This window comes from Aquarana catesbeiana, linkage group LG10 (genome assembly GCF_042186555.1).
Source record: "Aquarana catesbeiana isolate 2022-GZ linkage group LG10, ASM4218655v1, whole genome shotgun sequence".
Taxonomy (NCBI): domain Eukaryota; kingdom Metazoa; phylum Chordata; class Amphibia; order Anura; family Ranidae; genus Aquarana; species Aquarana catesbeiana.
This window is the reverse complement of record NC_133333.1, coordinates 140,773,897-140,791,382: the sequence shown is the minus strand read 5'-3', so window position 1 is coordinate 140,791,382 and position 17,486 is coordinate 140,773,897. Positions and strand designations below refer to the sequence as shown.

At 44.6% G+C, this 17,486-nt stretch overlaps 1 protein-coding gene across 1 annotated transcript in view; it reads left to right on the top strand.

Annotated features, from left to right (window-relative positions):
• The window catches only part of LOC141110929 (cytoplasmic phosphatidylinositol transfer protein 1-like), a 302,399-nt gene that overhangs the window by 185,015 nt on the left and 99,898 nt on the right, over window positions 1-17,486 (top strand). The gene's annotated exons all lie outside the window — the stretch shown is intronic.

Below are 17,486 nucleotides of genomic sequence, written 5' to 3'. Positions count from 1 at the left end.
GTCCCAACACTGTAACTGTCACAAACTGACACCAATGCAGTAATCAGAAAAAAAAAAAAAAACTGCTGGTGTCAGTTTGTGACAGGGAGGGGGGGGATCGGGGTGTTTTGTGTGCCTGGCATGTTCTACTGTGTGTGTAGTGTTGTGCACTCACAGTGAAGTCTTCTCTCCTCGGCGCTGCAACGGAAAATACCGAGCCGAGGAGAGATGACATCATTTCCTTTGCTGCTGTTTAGCATACAGCAGCATAGGAAGTGATCTGATTGGCCGGCGGCGATCGCGGGGGGGGGGCCACGAACGGATGGCCTCACCTCCGATCGCCGGGGGACATAACAGAACCGCCTCGGGCACCGGGGGGGGTCCGATCGGACCCCCCACCCGCGGGAGGCAAATCACGTATATGTACGTGATTTTGCCTGGCCTTGCCGACGTACCGTACATCGGCGTGAGGCGGTCCTTAAGTGGTTAAAAAAAAATTTTGATCACTTTTATTCTTATTACCAGGAATGTAAACATCCCTTGTAATAGGAATGGTGCGTGACAGGTCCACTTTATGGAGAGATGTGGGGTCTATAAGGCTCCGGCATCTTCAGTAAGGGAATCGGAAAGTGAAGCCTTGCGGCTTCACAGCCTGGTTCCTTACTGCACATACGCGAGTCTCGCTGCATGTCCTGACTGGTCACTGCTGTCTTCTGCGATCTGTGGGTCTCTCAGAAGACAGCGGGGGGGGGGGGCACATGGCGTAGATCGCGGCGGATTCTGCAGCAATCTATCGCTGGAAGTGGGAGCAAATACCTGTATTAGACAGATATCTGCTCTCCCCCGTGAAAGGTGCCAAATGTGACACTGGAGGGGGGGGGGAGACCTTTTTTTTATTATGGCAGCTTACTAATTTTAAGAGGTGATGGCTGCATTCATTTTATTTTTTAGGCTTGCTTTCTTCTACAGTTGGGTCCATATATATATATTTGTGTTTTGGATCATTGTCCATCTGTACTGTGAAGCGCTGTCCAACCAACTTTGTGGCATTTGGCTGAATCTGAGCTGACAGTATATATCTCTAAACACTGTAGAATTCATCTGGCTGCTTCTGTCTTCTGTCTTCTGTCATACCAATAAACAATAACCCAGTGCCACTGGAAGCCATGCATGTCCATGCCATCACACTGCCTCCACCATGTTTTACAGATAATGTGTGTTTTGGATCATAAGCTGTTCCAAGGCTTCTCCACACTTCTTTTTTCATCCGTCCTTCCGTCACTTCTGTTTCATACGTCCAAAGAATGCTTTTCCAGACCTGACTTGGCTTTTTTTTTAGATTTTTTTTTGGCGAAATCTAATCTGGCTTTTCTATTCTTCAGGCTTATGAATGGTTTGCACCTTGTGGCGAACCCTCTGTATTTGCTCTCATGAAGTCTTCTCTTGATTGTAGACATTGACAATGATATGCCCACCTCCTGGAGAGTGTCCGTCACTTGTCTGGATGTTGTGAATGGGTTTTTCTTTACCATAGGGAGGATCCTGTGATCATCTACCACTGTTGTCTCTTCTGTAGATGTCCAGGCCGTTTTTTATGTTGCTGAGCTCACCAGTGCATTCTTCTTTCCTCAGAATGTACCAAACTGTTGATTTGGCCACTCCCAATGTTGCTGCTATCTCTCTGATGTATTTGTTTCATTTTTGAAGCCTTACAATGGCCCGTTTCACTTGCATTGACAGCTCCTTTGAATGCATGATGTAGGTTCACAGCAATTGATTCCAAATGCAAATACCACACTTAGAATCCACTCCAGACCTTTTACCTGCCTAAGTGATGAAATAATGTAGTAGCCCACACCTGGCCATGAAACTGCTTTTGATTCAATTGTCCAATTACTTTTGGTCCCCTGAAAAAAGGAGGGGGGGGCTATTTATAAGAGCTGTAATTCCTAAACCCTTCCTCAGATTTGGATGTACATACCCTCAAATTAAACCTGTGTGTGCACTTTCAACCCATATCCATTATCTAACTATAGCTTGAATATGTTTTGGTAAATACCTGAAAAAATTAAAATTGTGCCTGTGCCCAAATATATATGGACCCAACTGTACTTTCATCTGGTGATCCAGTTAGTAAGTCTGTGTTTCAACAGAACAAGCTCTCCAGCAGAAAGCATCAGAGATGAGACAAACCATTTAACACTTGCAGGGGTGCTTACAATAATCTGCTTTTATTTGTGTAAAATCTTTTATCCCAAAAGGGAAAAATGGTTTGTTGTGACTGCTTATGAAGTGTGAGCTGGAGTTTGGCTTAAGTTAGTTAGTATCTAAATCTGCTAGTCCATCAAACACACCCTCCCCCCAGACTGACAATACTGCTGGCCAAAGGTGCCCCTGTGCTCCTTTATTCCAGAGTGGGGTCGCGCTAATACAAGATGTTAGTTGCCAGATCACCAGGTGAAAACTGGGGGGGGGGAGCCTAAGAAAAAAAACTGATGCAGTTACCACATTTAATGATTGGAATGGTGTATATGGATACAATCAATCTAAAGTGATTACATTCTGTTCTGCTGGGACTTCCCTGTCTCCACACTCCCAGCATAAAGACAGATACGCATATATGCGTCCCCCATGGAAAAAACCCCAGTCCAGTGAGGCTGCATATGTTACGTTGGCATGAAGGGGTTAATATTTAAAGCAAACTCTCCTATCTCCATGCTTTTTTTTAGAAATCACTTTGAAAAACACCCCCTAGCATCTCTAGTGGCAGCCATCTTAACCTCCCTGGTGGTGTTCCTGAGTGTGGCTCGGGGTTAAATTTCAGTACCATTAGCGGTAACCCCGAGCCACACTCAGGATTGCATTGCAGGATCCTGGTGCGGTGTACTTACCTTGTCCCCAGGATCCTGCGATGTCTCCCCGCTGTGTCCGTGGGCTCCATCCTCTGCCCCAAGCCTCTGTGGGCTCCGTTCCCTGCGAGCGTCGAAACGCACGGGGGTGGAGCCCGGTGGCAAATTCAAAAAAGTGAAAAATCATAACGCATACAGTACACTGTAATCTTACAGATTACATTACTGTATGAAATTATTTCACATCCCTTTTGTCCCCAGTGCTTTGTCCAATGCCCTGCATGCAGCTTTATATTATATATACTGTTCTTTCTGCTTGGAAACTTGAGATTGTCCATAGCAACCAAAAAGTGTCCCTTTACGTCAAAAGTGGTTTCAGACCAGCTAGAAAACAGCGATAGTAAATTAGAACACTTGCAGAATTGAGCGATAGTGAATCGTGGGGAAATTAGTTTTATAATTATTTATATTTATTATATTATAATTTATGATTTTGTGTTTCAAACTTCATCATACCCGGGATATCTACTAGACTCTTGGTGGACAGATTTAAGTGTGTTATTGCTAAGAATTACAGACCTACAATATAAAACGCCAAATTGCTATGCAAAATAATTGTACCGCTTTGAGACGTAAAAATCTGACATAATCATACCGCCAGGAAGACTACGTAAGGGTAGCTGATTTATGTAGCATTTACTTCCTAGAATCCATCTGCTCTTAACTCGGTCATGCAGACAAAAGGGTGTGCTTAGCTGAGAGAGCCCCTCCAGATGAAGGAAAAAAAATGGCCATAAAGACTCGTGGGATGCACAACATTTTGACCTAGGCCAGAAACCAGGAAGCAACTGAAGAAATGTGAAGCCAAAAAAATAGATAAAAACAAGTAAATTTACCATGCCTTCCTATATATTTACGAAGTCTAGTTGCATAAAGATTAAAAACAGTTAATGTTGCTTCAGAGAGCTTAGTTCTACTTTAAAGCAGTAGTAACTTTTTATTTTTACGTATCCGTGCCGTTCCTTCAGGGCTGTGCCGTGGCCAAAACTCCCGTGTACATGCATGGGAGTGACGTCATTAAGTCTCGACCATTCAAGCAGCCACACTGCGCCAACCTGGAAGGCTGACTGGGTGAAGATGGAAGCCTCTGCAGCGGTGACTGCGCACTGCTGTAGGGCTTAGTTTCAAGGCAAATCTTTCATATTGTGCTAGTATGCGGTAAGAAGTTTACTACCACTTTAGGAGCCAAGCTCATTGTCAATTAAAGAATCTGTTCTTCATTACTTTTATCTTTAGCTAGACATTAAGAGCCCATTCACACAGGGGCAACACGACTTCCAGCACGACTTTGGGAGGCAACTTGGACACGACTTGAGTATGAATCACAGCACGACTTGGGGCAACTTACAACACAACTTGAAGTCGCCTCCAGGACAGGGAACTTTACAAGTGGCCAATCGGAGCTTATCAGCTGTGTGTGAGAAGGAGGGGGCTGGCTGTTTAGTGGAGGAAATTACTTTCTGTTTCTTTTCTGCTTCCTGTAAAGTTGCCTCAGTATGAACAGTGATCAGACTTGGAGGCAACTTCCATTGAAATCAATGGGTACAAGTTGCCTTCAAGTCGGATTGAAGTAGTACAGGAACCTTTTCTGAAGTCGGAGCGACTGCAGTAGTGTGCATTAAGACAGATCCATTCACTTACATTGATTTTTTCGTGTAGCGTGACTTGAGGCGACTAGGGGCGACTTGAAGTCGGATCCAAAGTTGCCCCTGTGTGAATGGGCTCTGAAGCACAATTTTATGTTGCGCTTTTCAGGTCTATTATGTCATGTCCTGAAAGTAATGGCCATCCCTGACACTTTGCTTTCCTGTTGCCTGTTTTGTCTTAGACCCTTTTCACACTGGGGCGGTTTGCAGGCAGTATTGCGCTAAAAATACCGCCTGCAAACCGCCCCTAAACAGCCTCCGCTGTTTGTTCAGTGTAAAAGCCCGAGGGCTTTCACACTGAAGCGGTGCGCTGGCAGGACGGTGAAAAAAGTCCTGCAAACCGCTTCTTTGGAGCGGTGAAGGAGCGGTATATTCACCGCTCCTAAACCGCTCCTGCCCATTGAAATCAATGGGACACCGCGGCTATAGCTGCGCTGTACGAGGGATTTTAACCCTTTTTCGGCCGCCAGCGGGGGTTAAAACCGCACCGCTAGCGGCCGAATACAGCTGCAAGAACGACGGTACAGCAGCGCTAAAAATAGCGCTGTTGTACCGCCGACGCCCCCACCGCCCAGTGTGAAAGGGGCCTTATTGATGTTTAAATTGGAAGGTAATCGGTTTTAAGTCTTGGTATTATTGGGTGTGTAGTAGTTCACCTGTTTTTAAATACCACTGCACAGTCAGTCAAGTTTTATTGTGTTCAGTGTCCACATACTCGGTTACAAAGATGTGATTTAGGCTCGGTTCACACGGGGGCGACTTGTCAGGCGACCTAGCCGCCTGACAAGTCGCCTCCCGTTCTGTACAATGGAACCGTTCTAATCGGAGCGACGCAAGTCGCTCCGACTTAGAAGAAAGGTTCCTGTACTACTTTGGGGGCGACTTGCATAGACTTCTATACAGAAGTCGTCTTGCAAGTCGCCCCGGCAGTCGTGTGCAGGTCGCCTCGGTGAGGCGACCTGCAAGTCGTGCCGCCTCTGGTGTGAACCGAGGCTTAATGAAGCTAGTTAAAGTTGTATCCATTCTGATGTAATATGGAGTAGATGGAAACAAATGACGATGCCTTAGGCTAGGTGAATTCATCCATGGTATGACTGTATTCAGTGAGCCTCAACTTTCTAACACATTTGCGAAGATGAGTCATTCTAAAAGTAAAAGCCCCAACACCTGGTGTGGCTCATGTATGACCTTAGAAGTTTGTAGTTGTATTGATACTCTCAATTGAGCAAACTCTTAAATATTTTCATTTTACTTTTTTGCAACCATAGGTTTTTTTTTTTGTTTTTTTTTTTATGCCTTTTGCCTATTGCTATCTAGGTCCCTATTGGAGATTTCACTGAGACAAGTGAGGAGAATTTCCCCCAAGTGATCAATACAAAAATTGCCCACCATGCTTTTCAGTTAGCACAAAAATTCTAAACCGTTTCAACTTTTTCAGTTACAAACTGATTTTTGTTGTATACATTTGTAAACACATATAAAGCCCTTATGCTAAACTATCTGAGCTCCAAACAATGGGAATATATAAATAAAATCAATAAACTGAGAGCAGGCATACCTGGAAGAGTTAGCTCTAGGTCTCCTTAAGTACAGCAACACACCAAGTCTAGGCAGCTAAAGTCCTCCAGTGTGTGTCTGCACCAAATTCAACAATGAAAAAATGGCAGCTGCACATCAGTTTTATATCGAATAATATTTGATATGTAATACCAATATATATTTATCTATACCTTTTCTTGTCACTGCTAAAGCACATTATTAGAGGATGAATAAGGGGATGCATAAGCAGTACATGTTCAGAGACCTGCCAGGAATGGCTTCCTGCATAGGAAAATGTAAGCTGACCCTTGGGGTTTAAGCCATGGATTCACAAACCCCAAAGTCTCTAACTCCTCATTCACATTGAATACAGCTTTGAAATTGTGCGACTTCATCTGAAGTCGCACAATTTCAAAGCCACATGTCAGTGTAACTTTGAAGACATCTGTGCAGCTTCATGCACAGATATCTATGCAAGTCTCACCCGAAATTGGCAAAAGTAGTGCAGGAACAATTTTTTTCAAATCTATGCGGCACCACAAAGTCTGCGTCGCATCGATTTGAACATGGCCATTGCCGACAATAGGGTGTGACTTGTCATGCAATTTGACAAATCGCATGACAAGTCGCTCCAATGTAAACTAGGGCTAAAGGAGCTTAATGCAGTTTGTTTTGTTGGCCAAGTTCAGTTAAAGGATCTTCACTATAAGAACATATATGCTTTAAACTTTTTGTGTAGTCTCAAGTTGCAAAACGGATTAGTTTAAGTGTTGAACACCATCAAGGAATTTTTTTTTTTTCTTCTAAAAGATGTAAACAGTGTTTCTAACTTAGGTGCAGCTACTGCTTGGTGGAGCCTAAAGGCCAGGCCACCCAGAAATATTTGTATTGGTAGAAATTGTCAAATAACATAATTTATATTCTGCAGATCCTTGCTGTTTGAAATACCCAGGCATCTTCACTGTTCTTGGGATAGCTACGTACACATGCTGCTGCACTTGCGCGATCGCTGCTTGAAACTCAAGGATTTTATCTGTTTGATCTGCTGATTGTGACATGATTATAGCTTGGACTTTTATGTAAGTGTACTGCTTAATAAACCGGTTGTTGGGACAGTATCTCACTATGTTGAGTCCTTTGCTAAACATTCTGATATCGAAGTTTCCTACACTGCATCTTGCATCCTGAGTTGCTGTGAAGCTCCCGGTGTATACTATCCACAGCCATAGGTTAGAAACGTCCGGATTTCTTTCTCAGTGGAGCAGAGATCCAACCAAGCGCTGTGTGACCTCTCAGAGTAAGAGGGGTCCCTGGCTTTCAGGTGGGCCTCCATTTTTGTTATGGTGATGGTTGTCACGCCGTCAGGTGTATGATCATCATTTCCAAACTCTCTTCTTCCATGAGACTTTCTTTGATGGAATCCAGCTTTATATGAACTTTTTGTTTGCACAATTGCAATTCATTCACATGTGATGTGAAGTAATTTAGCATATGTGTCTTCAAACTTTATTCAGTTATTATTGTTTATATACTGTTGATTATTTGCACATTAGTATATTTTGATATTTGTCTGTATTCGCACGAATGCACTTTATTGTTTAGCGCTGCACTTTCTTTTTCATACATAATGGGACACAGAGTTGAGCTAATTTTCATTACCTACTGGGTTATACTTCATCTCTAGGTGAATGGACACTGGTAGACCAGAGGTCTTTAGACCGGAAGTAATTCCCTAAATAACCCCTACCATACAGGAAGTACTTCAGTTTTTTACCAGTGTCTGCAAGGTGGATGGGCACGTTTGTATGAGCCCTCTGAGCTCCAGGTCTCTAGTCCCACAAACTTTTCTTAAATGAATCAAGGGATTGACCGATCGGATCCATTTGACACAGGCTCTATATATGCTTAGATAAATGGTACCTGAGTCTCGCAAAGAAGACTCAAGATCCTGTGAGGGTTTTGCCTGTAATGCGACTTCCGGCGCTGGACCCTGCGAAGTGGAATCCTGGACACCACAGTGCTAAGACATTCCTGCAGGGTGCTGTACAGGTCCAAGGGAGTGGACCCTAAACATGCAAAGGGGTACCCAGTCCTTGAAGGTCCTCAAGTCAAGTCTGGCTGTTTTTTTCCTGTATGATGGTGCACAACAGTGCGCCATTTCGCCTTGGTTCGCCATGGCACACGTGCATTCGCAAGGGCGCTGCTGTGCTCAGCAGTTTGGCGGCCATGGCGCACGTGGTTTCGCCCAAAGCCGCACATACGCCGTAGTCTTTATCTAGGCTCACAAAGATTTGCGTCATACGCAAATACAGCCACGCTCGTTCGCCATGCAGGTGCACGCATGCACAGAATGTCCCGGCACACAGCCAGCTTATTTAAGCTGTGTATACCAAGCATGCGGTGCTTCCAGAAGGCAGCTGTGGGACACAGAGCAGGCTCTGAACCAGGCATTTGCAGCGGTTCATTTCTTCTTATCCGGGTCACGTGAGTCACCAGGTGTTGCTTGGCAGGCTAAACGTGCTTAGCAGGATTGTTGCATAGGGGCTTGGTGAGCCCTATTAAAGGGTCTCCCTCCTGAGATGTGTTAATGCATCCAGGTACACCGTTTTTTTTTTGTTTTTTGTTTTTTTTGTTTGTGGCTTGAAAAGGTCTTCAAAAAAGGAGTGAGACAAACACTACAGGGAAGGGCACACCTATGTCATCAGTTCCTGATGAACCTAGTCGTATCCCCTGCAATACCAAAGGCTTTTTTAGGCAATCTGAGCTGCTGCGCCTAACTGGTATTGTGCCTACAGTCAACGCTACTGCTTCACCCTTTATCACCAAGGATGAACTGTCCTCGGCCCTAGCCGGGTTAGAGCACAGGATTGCTGGCATGATTGCTTCCATCAGGGTGGCAAGAAGCGTGACCGATCCCCCTTTCCGGAGCCTCCTCGTTTGGAGCAGGAATGGGTTGAGGATGGGAAAGAGCTAAAAGTTCAGGATTTTGTGGAGGGCCTGGCGGATGAGTCTGCTTGTGAGCAATTTGGACAAGAAGATATCCAGTTGATGTCTGCCTCTGTTGCAGAGGCTTTTGATCCAGACTCTTACTGAGATGGTTTGTTCTGCCTTTAAGTTGCTTCTTACAGAGGTTACTGAGCCCCCCTGATCCTCTTTGGGGTATCTGAGGCCTCTTCAGGCTGCACAGGCTTCCTCCTTACACCGCAGGTAGCAGAAAAACAAAATGGCTCCTGCGCACAAGAGGCTGACCAGACAAGTGATAAAGCGACACAGGCCTTGCTGCCCTCAAGGATGGGGAATCCTATGGTCAACTGGAACAAAAGAAAAAGAGGGCGCACCAACCATGTGCATTATCTTTTATAAGAATATTTATTAAAGTGATAAAAGGAAATTACTCAGACAATAGTTGAGTAAGGCGCAATATAAAAACTGCGCCAGCAGCATACGATTCCTATGAGGAGCAAAAACTTCCAAGGGTCATGGAGGAACACACAAGCATCACTACTAGCTGATGCGTTTCGAAGGGAGCGCCCCTTCATCAGAGCTCAGCAGTACCCCTTACACCCTCTGTTGGAACAGACCCTGTATGTTGATTGGGAACATCCTGACAGGCTTTTTGTTCCTCCTAAGAGGTTTTCCTTTTTTTATATCCCATGAATGAAAAGTTTGTTAAGAAGTGGAGTATGCCAGCAATAGATGCAGCAGTCTCTTCCTTAAATAAGAACTTAACTTGTCCGTTAGATAACGCACAGGGCTTGAAAGTCCTTGTTGACAGGAAATTGGAGTCATTATGGCTTCCTTTTTCTTTGCCCAGTTCAGCTATTCAGCCAGCTGTTGCAGCAATTGGTATCTACCAGTCCATAAAGGATCAGGTCAGACGGCCTGACAAGCTTAACCGGGAGGATGATCTGGCTGAAAATAAGACCGAAATTCCTCGAGCGCTGTTTTGCTGTTGACGCCTTAAATGATTCAATACAGCAGGTTTCTTGTTTGGCTTTAGTCTGTACATATACGCAGACGTTTGTGGCTTAAGAACTGGTCAGCCGAGCGTCCTTGTAAAAAGTTATTGGCAGGTTTCCCCTTTCATGGGGAATGTTTATTTGGTGATAATTTGGACAAATATATCCAAAAGATTTCCGGAGGGAAAAGTTCTGTATTTCCTGTGAAGAAAAGCACCAGGCACCCCTTGTTGTAAACCTCAGGGACTGCTTCCTGAAGTGTCTCAGCGCCAAGGCAGTTCCGCCGCCAGCGGGGCACTAGAGCCAGGGGCAAGGCCAGGGCCAGAAAAAGCCCTGGGTCCAAAACTCTTCTAAACCCAGCACCAAGCCCTCCTTTTGAGGGGACTCCCCCTCTCTATCAGATGGGGGGGAAGGCTGCTGCACTTTGCGGACATTTTGGAGAACAATAGTACAGGACGAGTGGGTCACCTCAACTATATCCTGCGGTTACTAGCTAGAGTTGCGGAGGGTTCCCCCTCAGAGGTTTCTAAGATCCAGCGTTCCTTCGGATCTTCCAAAAAGACTTATTGTTTCAGGCACTACATCATTTAGTGCATTGAGTGATTGTAGAGGTTTGTGTATCCGAAAGAGAAGCTGGCTTTTACGCGAACCTGTTTACGGTTCAAAAACCGAAGTGGGGGTTGACAAGCTGGAGCCAAACGGGACTAAAAACCAGGAAATGGGAGGAAAGTGGCCAAAACAGGTGAGAGTGAAAAATGGCGCCGCAAACCAAAAAAACGACAGGACAATAGCACGGGAAGTGCCTAAAGTGAAGCTGGTGCATAGAAATGGGGTACAAAAGTGAAAAAAGTGCAGGATAAATAGAATATATGAGATGTAGGAACAGTGAACAACAGTTTGAGTGAAAATGGGTAGAGCGGACCTATAAGCCAAATAATGTGTGCATAGATATAATTGAATAAAGGGTCAACACAGTGGACAAAAGATACGGTCCAGTGAGTACCCCTAGGTATTAAAGATTACTTTAAACATGGACACGATATTGGTCTGTTCAGCCTAATAGCTGCCTGGAATCTGAAATTGATTTACATTCCCCCTGCTATATAGGTATACTCCTAATAATAAGGTGAAAGATCCGATAGGTCTGGAATTCCCGACCAGTGCCATCACTTCCGCTGCAAAAAGTGTGATGTCATGGCGCACTGTGCATGCTGCCGAGATACTCGCGCATGCGCGGTGCATCACAGGACACCTGAAAAGATCACGGGACGCTGCCGGCAGGAGTATGCACCCTCTAGCGGTTGACAACAAAAAGCGAGGTCAGTACACGTGGCCTCGCCACAATTGGGAACAAGCCCCTCTCTATTGATTTGGGGCATAGTCCTTCTATATATCCTTTCATTATATGCTCTGGGCTGGAGATACCTCTTTCACAGAGATATATTTCAAGCAGTGATAATGTGGGCAGGATGGTCGGATGACTCCATATGACAGCGTCTCTTTTAAAATGAAAATGGACAATCTCAAATTGAATAAGATGAAAGTCACCAACACTTTAGGCCTTTTTTGGCTATGCATTATGAGATGAATATACTAACTTATTGTTGCTCATTTGTATTTGAATAAGGATCTTTGTATCATCAATTTGCATATGTTGATTCTTCAATGTTTATTATTCAATGTATTTTTCTACAAAATTATTAAAATTATTATTCCTAATTTTCATTGTCTGTTGGTAGTGCCTAAAAAATGCCACCCCCAAGGGTTCTCTTTTTCTGTTACAGACCCAACCATTTGAACCTATCAAGGAAATTCCATTAGACTTGCTGTCATGCAAGCTAGCCTTCCTGATGGCCATCACCTCAGCTAGAAGGGTGTCGGAGTTGGTGGCCCTTTCGTGCAGGGAACCATACTTGATCCTTTACCACAACAGTCTTGTTACGACCTGTTCCATCCCTTTTGCCAAAAGTGGTATCAGTCTTTCATTTAAATAAGGACATTATTTTGCTTTCTTTTTTCTCTCAGCCTCGTTCAGCGGGACGTTGTCCGGGCAGTCAAGGTTTATTTGTCTGGATCTGCGGAGATCCGAGGATCAGACTCTGTTTTACCAAAAGGACCCAAGAAGGGGCAGGCAGCTTCCATTGCCAATTGGTTCCGCCATTTGGTCATTCAGGCCTATGGTCTGAAACGTAAAGCTCCTCCCTTTTAGGATGAGAGCTCATTCTACCAGAGGTGTAGGAACCTCCATGGGCTTTTCGCCATCAGGTATCTGTGGCTCAGATTTGTAAGGCTGCCACCTGGTCTTCAGTGTATACGTTCACAAAATTTTATCATGTGGATGTTCAAGTACCTGAGGATTCTGCTTTCAGACGCAGTGTACTGTGGTCTGCCGTATAAGGTCTGATGGCTATTTTTTGTCAGGGTGTCTCCCTCCCCTCAAGGCTATTGCTCTGGGATGTCCCAGTAGGTAATGAATATTAGGCTAACTCTGTGTCCCATGATGTATGAAAAAGAAAATAGGATTTTTTTTTTTTTTTGTCATACTTGCCTGTAAAATCCTTTTGAGTACATCATGGGACACAAAGATCCCTCCCCTCTTTTTTGAGGATTCAGTGCTTGCTACAAAACTGAATTCCTGTAATCGGAGGGGTTATATAGGGGATCACTTCCTGTCTAAAGATCTTTGGTCTACCAGTGTCCATTCACCTGGAGATGCATCATTAGAAGAGGCTTCCTTCTGGGATGACCCCCCATGCAGACCAATTTGATGCAGTGTGCGGCGTATGGTCTGGGCACTGGCAGGCTGACCCCCCATCCCTTAAACCTCTGCAGCAATTCTGGCAGCATTCATGTATATTTCCCAAAGACAACCTCTGGATATGACGCTGGACATGTGCACTCGACTACCTTGGTTGACCATGGCGAGGCCTGTTCTGAGTGGAACCTGTCCTGTTAAAGCGCTGGTCTTGGCCACCATGCTGCAGTTTTTGTTTCAGGGTCTTGGCAATCTTATAGCCTAGGCCATCTTTATGTAGCGCAACAATTATTTTTTTTCAGATCCTCAGAGTTCTTTGCCATGGGGTGCCACTGCCATTGTCAGAGAGCTTACCTGATTGGGCGTTGTCGCACGCCGGGGCGCGTTGGTGCACGCTTTCCTGCGGGTGCTCGGGCGCCTGCTTCTATGGGCACTGGTGTTGGCATGCCGGCTGGCCGTGGTGGTGCACGGGCGCGTATGCCTATGGGTGCTGCTATGCGTTCGCCTGGTGGCGCTGGTGTGCATGCTGCTGTCCGGGGGCGTGCTCGTGCGGGTGCCTGTGCGTAACAGTGCATGCACGAACGCAGCATTTGGCACCAATCAGCCTATTTAGGCTTGCTTCTCCCTCTGATCAGTGCTGCCTGATCAACAGCTCCGTGCCTAGTTCCTGTTTCCTGTTTCTAGTTCCTGTGATTCCTGTGTTCCTGATCTGTTGACGACCCGGCTTGCCTTTTGGACTCTCCTGACCTCCGCCTGCATTTGACCCCGGCCTGTTTTGACTTTGCTTCTGCCTGCTCCTTCTGTACCTCTGCTGCCCGCCTGTTGCCAAACCCAGCTTGTGCACTAACCTGTCTCCAGCTCCTGCTCAGCATCTGTTGTCTGTGCCGCTGACTATCATCTGCTGTTTGAAGACTGCTAACCTCCGGAACACGGACTCCTGCACAGGCTCTCATACCACTCCGCACTCGTGGGCCTCCTGTCTGCTCTACCAGGGGCCGCAAGTCGGATACGTAAGGGAGCCTACCCTCTGCCCAAGTGGACTCTCCGGTCTGGTAAGTGAGAGACTTGACAGCCATGTTGAACTTCCAGTGACCAGTGAGAGAGAGAGAGAGAAGAATTGCACCAAACACACCTGCTCTTCATTCCAATAATATAAAATAACTTTTGAATAACCTTTTTTATGCTTTTTTGGGTAGCGTACAGAGTATAATTCCTACTAGTAAATGCATAGTATAACTTTGAATTCTCACACGCTTGTTTTTCACATAGGTCCATACTTTTTTACCAACATCAAGCTTTATGCATATGTATTTTTTTATATAAAATATATATAATATATATACGTTTATGTATTTTTATGCAGTCATGCATTTATTTATAATTGCTGTATGTATGGTCGTTTCTGAGCATTTAAATGTTTGGACATTGCCACTGTAATGTTTTTAATCTTTAATTTTGTTAATATTTTTATTAAATATCCTCCATAGTGGTATAATGTAAGGTTCCTTCCAATTTTATTTGAAATTTTTTTAGTGATGATTTTTAATGATGTTATTTCTATGATTGCACATATATTAATATATTTCATAGTGGACAGGTTAATTACTAACTACCCTGTTTAAAGTTTTTTATTAAAGGTAGAAAGGTTTTGGTTTATAGTGTGTAGTGACCCTGATTGAAACCTTACAATTCCGGCAAACGCACGAACACAAGACCGTGATAACTTTAATGCCCGAGTTAGGTGGAGGTTTTCCAGTGAGAATGACCCATTGAGAATGGTAGTGGCCTTCCACCATCATTTTTATATACCGTATATACTTGAGAATAAGTCGACCCGAGTATAAGTCCTAGTATAAGTCCTAATTTACCACAAAAAACTGGGAAAAACTTATTGACCCAAGTATAAGACGAGGGTGAGAAATGCAGCAGCTACTGTAAGTGGAAAAAGAGGGTCAACAATGCCCATCTGCAGCTGCCTACCTCACTGTGTCCTGTGCAGCCTACCTGTATCCTGTGCATGTGCTTGTGTCCCTGTGTATGTGTTCTGTGTCCTGTGTCCTGTGCAACCTCCGTGTGGCGATCTCCATCCTCCGATCAGCGTGTGATAATACAGTTCGGCGGCCATTCCACTGTTCAAAAGCTGCGCCTTCTCCTCGTCTGTGATAGGCTGACTGCTGAGTGTTCTGCCTATCACGGACATTCTCTTTCTCATACCATGGACGAGAATGAGAGAATGTCCGTGATAGGCTGTACACTGACTGCTGGGAAATGGAGTGTTCAGCCTATCACAGATGAGGAGGAGGCGCAGCTTTTGAAAGCTGAAATAGCCGCCGAACTTTTTTATCACAGGCTGGCCGCCGTCTGCCTGCATGACATATTGATCATGTAGGCAGACGGCGGTGACTCGAGTATAAGTCGAGGGGGCACTTTCAGCCTAAAAAAAAAGACTGAAAATCTCGACTTATACTCGAGTATATATGGTATACACCCACGGCATCTACAAAGTCTAATTTAATGGTATACACATTCAATTAGCTAGACTGTAGGTGTATTACTTTTATACAAGCCACGGGCTTCGGTCTTTAAAATCTCACCAAAAATGGCCGCTATAGTTACATGCGCAGGCCCACTAGGGACACCGCACACTATAAAATGACTGGTGGTGTAGCAAGATGGATGCTCCAGATGACATCTTGAATGACTAAACGCGCAGGGCGGGGTTACAGAACATCTTTGCGTCACTTAGATAGGATTTTTCTCTTGGCGCTTGTGTTTTCATTACATGCCTGTAACCTTTAGCCCGGGTTCACACTACAACGGGCTGCGGAACGCACAGGAGTGCTGTGCGTCCCTGTTACTCATTTCAGGGACGAATCAGGGCCGATTCTATGCCTGAATTTGGTCCTGAAACGGAGCCAAAGACGCACAGCGTTTTTGTGCAGTGCGCTCCGCAGCCGCCCCAGAGATATGTGAACCGGCTCCTTAGGGAGCCAGTCGCATTCTCCTGCTATGCGAATTAGATGTGCGGAAACGCACATCTAATTCGCATAGGTGTGAACCCGGGCTTAGAGTAAATGTGAGTATATCTCCATTTTTTTAAACAAAAAGTTTAGGGCTGAAACAACTAATCGATTATGAAATGAATCGATTACTATTTTCATAATATATTTAATTGGGCAGTAACATAATGGGGTTAAAAAAGCAAAAAAATAGCCCTTTATAGTACAAAGAGCAAATAATCGCTGCTGCAAATATTACTTTCACTGTTCCACAGTAAATAAAAAGGAACCCCTTACAGTAGTGTTTGGTCTTTTTGTACTATTAAGCCTAATTTTAGTTTTTTTTTTTTTTTACCCAGGTTATGTTACTAAATGTGTTAGGCCTGGATCACACCTAATGTGTTTTTTTTTTTTTTTTTTTGGTGCTTTTTGCAGAAACCCACTACAGTTTATTTAACCCCTTCCCGCCGACCGTACGCAGATGTGCGTACTCGGCTTTCGGAGTTTATACCGGGATGATGCCCGCAGCTGCAGGCATCATCCTGGTACCGTTGCTTCGAGCCAGCGATCGGCTATCCGTATATAACAACCGATGCGGCTAAAAGCCGCTCGTCTGTTGTACCGGAGGAGCAGGAGGGGATGCCCCCCCCCCCCCCTCCCGCTGCTCTTACCGGGCCTCCCGTGTGATCGGGAGGCCCGGTGTCCAATCGGATGGGGCGGGCTGGACCGAAGCCATGAATGGCTTCGTTCCAGCCTTCTAATTGTAAACGCGGAAGCGACATCATGACGTCCCTTCCCGTTTACTTGGCTGCCAATGGCGCTGAGTTTAAAAAAAATACACAGTATTCAGAATCGCCATGCTGATCATGTAGGCAGACGGCGGTGACTCGAGTATAAGTCGAGGGGGGCACTTACAGCCTAAAAAAAAGACTGACAGGTACTCCATAAAGAGTACCTGTCACCACCTATTACAAGGGATGTTTACATTCCTTGTGACAGCAATAAAAGTAAAAAAAAAAATTTTTTTTAAACACAATTTATAAGTATAAAAATAAATAAAATAAATAAAAAAATTTTTTTTTTTTTTTTTAAAGCGCCCCCGTCCCTGCGAGCTCGCGCAGCGAAGAAAACGCATACGGAAGTCGTGCCCGCATATGTAAACGGTGTTCAAATCACACATGTGAGGTATCGCCGCGATCGTCAGAGCGAGAGCAATAATTCTAGCCCTAGACCTCCTCTGTAACTCTAACCTGGTAACCGTAAAAAAATTTAAAGCGTCGCCTATGGAAAGTCATAGCTACCATAGTTTGTCGCCATTCCACGAGTGCGTGCAGTTATAAAGCTTGACATGTTTAGTATCTATTTACTCGGCGTAACATCATCTTTCACATTATACAAAAAAATAGGGTAACTTTACTGTTTGGATTTTTCACGTGCGCAAAAATCAAAGCGCATAGCAAAAACACTGCTGAAACAGATCAAATCAGAAGCAAACTGCATAGGTGTGTACCGAGCATTATGCTGGTCACATGGATCAATTTTCAGACAAGAATATTCATACGAAAAATCTTTTTACGTTTGCTGAATGAAAGAATTTTCCTGTCACTGTGTGGTTGAAAACGAACCTCGATTTGACCCCACTAACAATTAGAAAATCAAACATTCTTAAAATTACATTTTTATTTGAAGGAAGACATTTT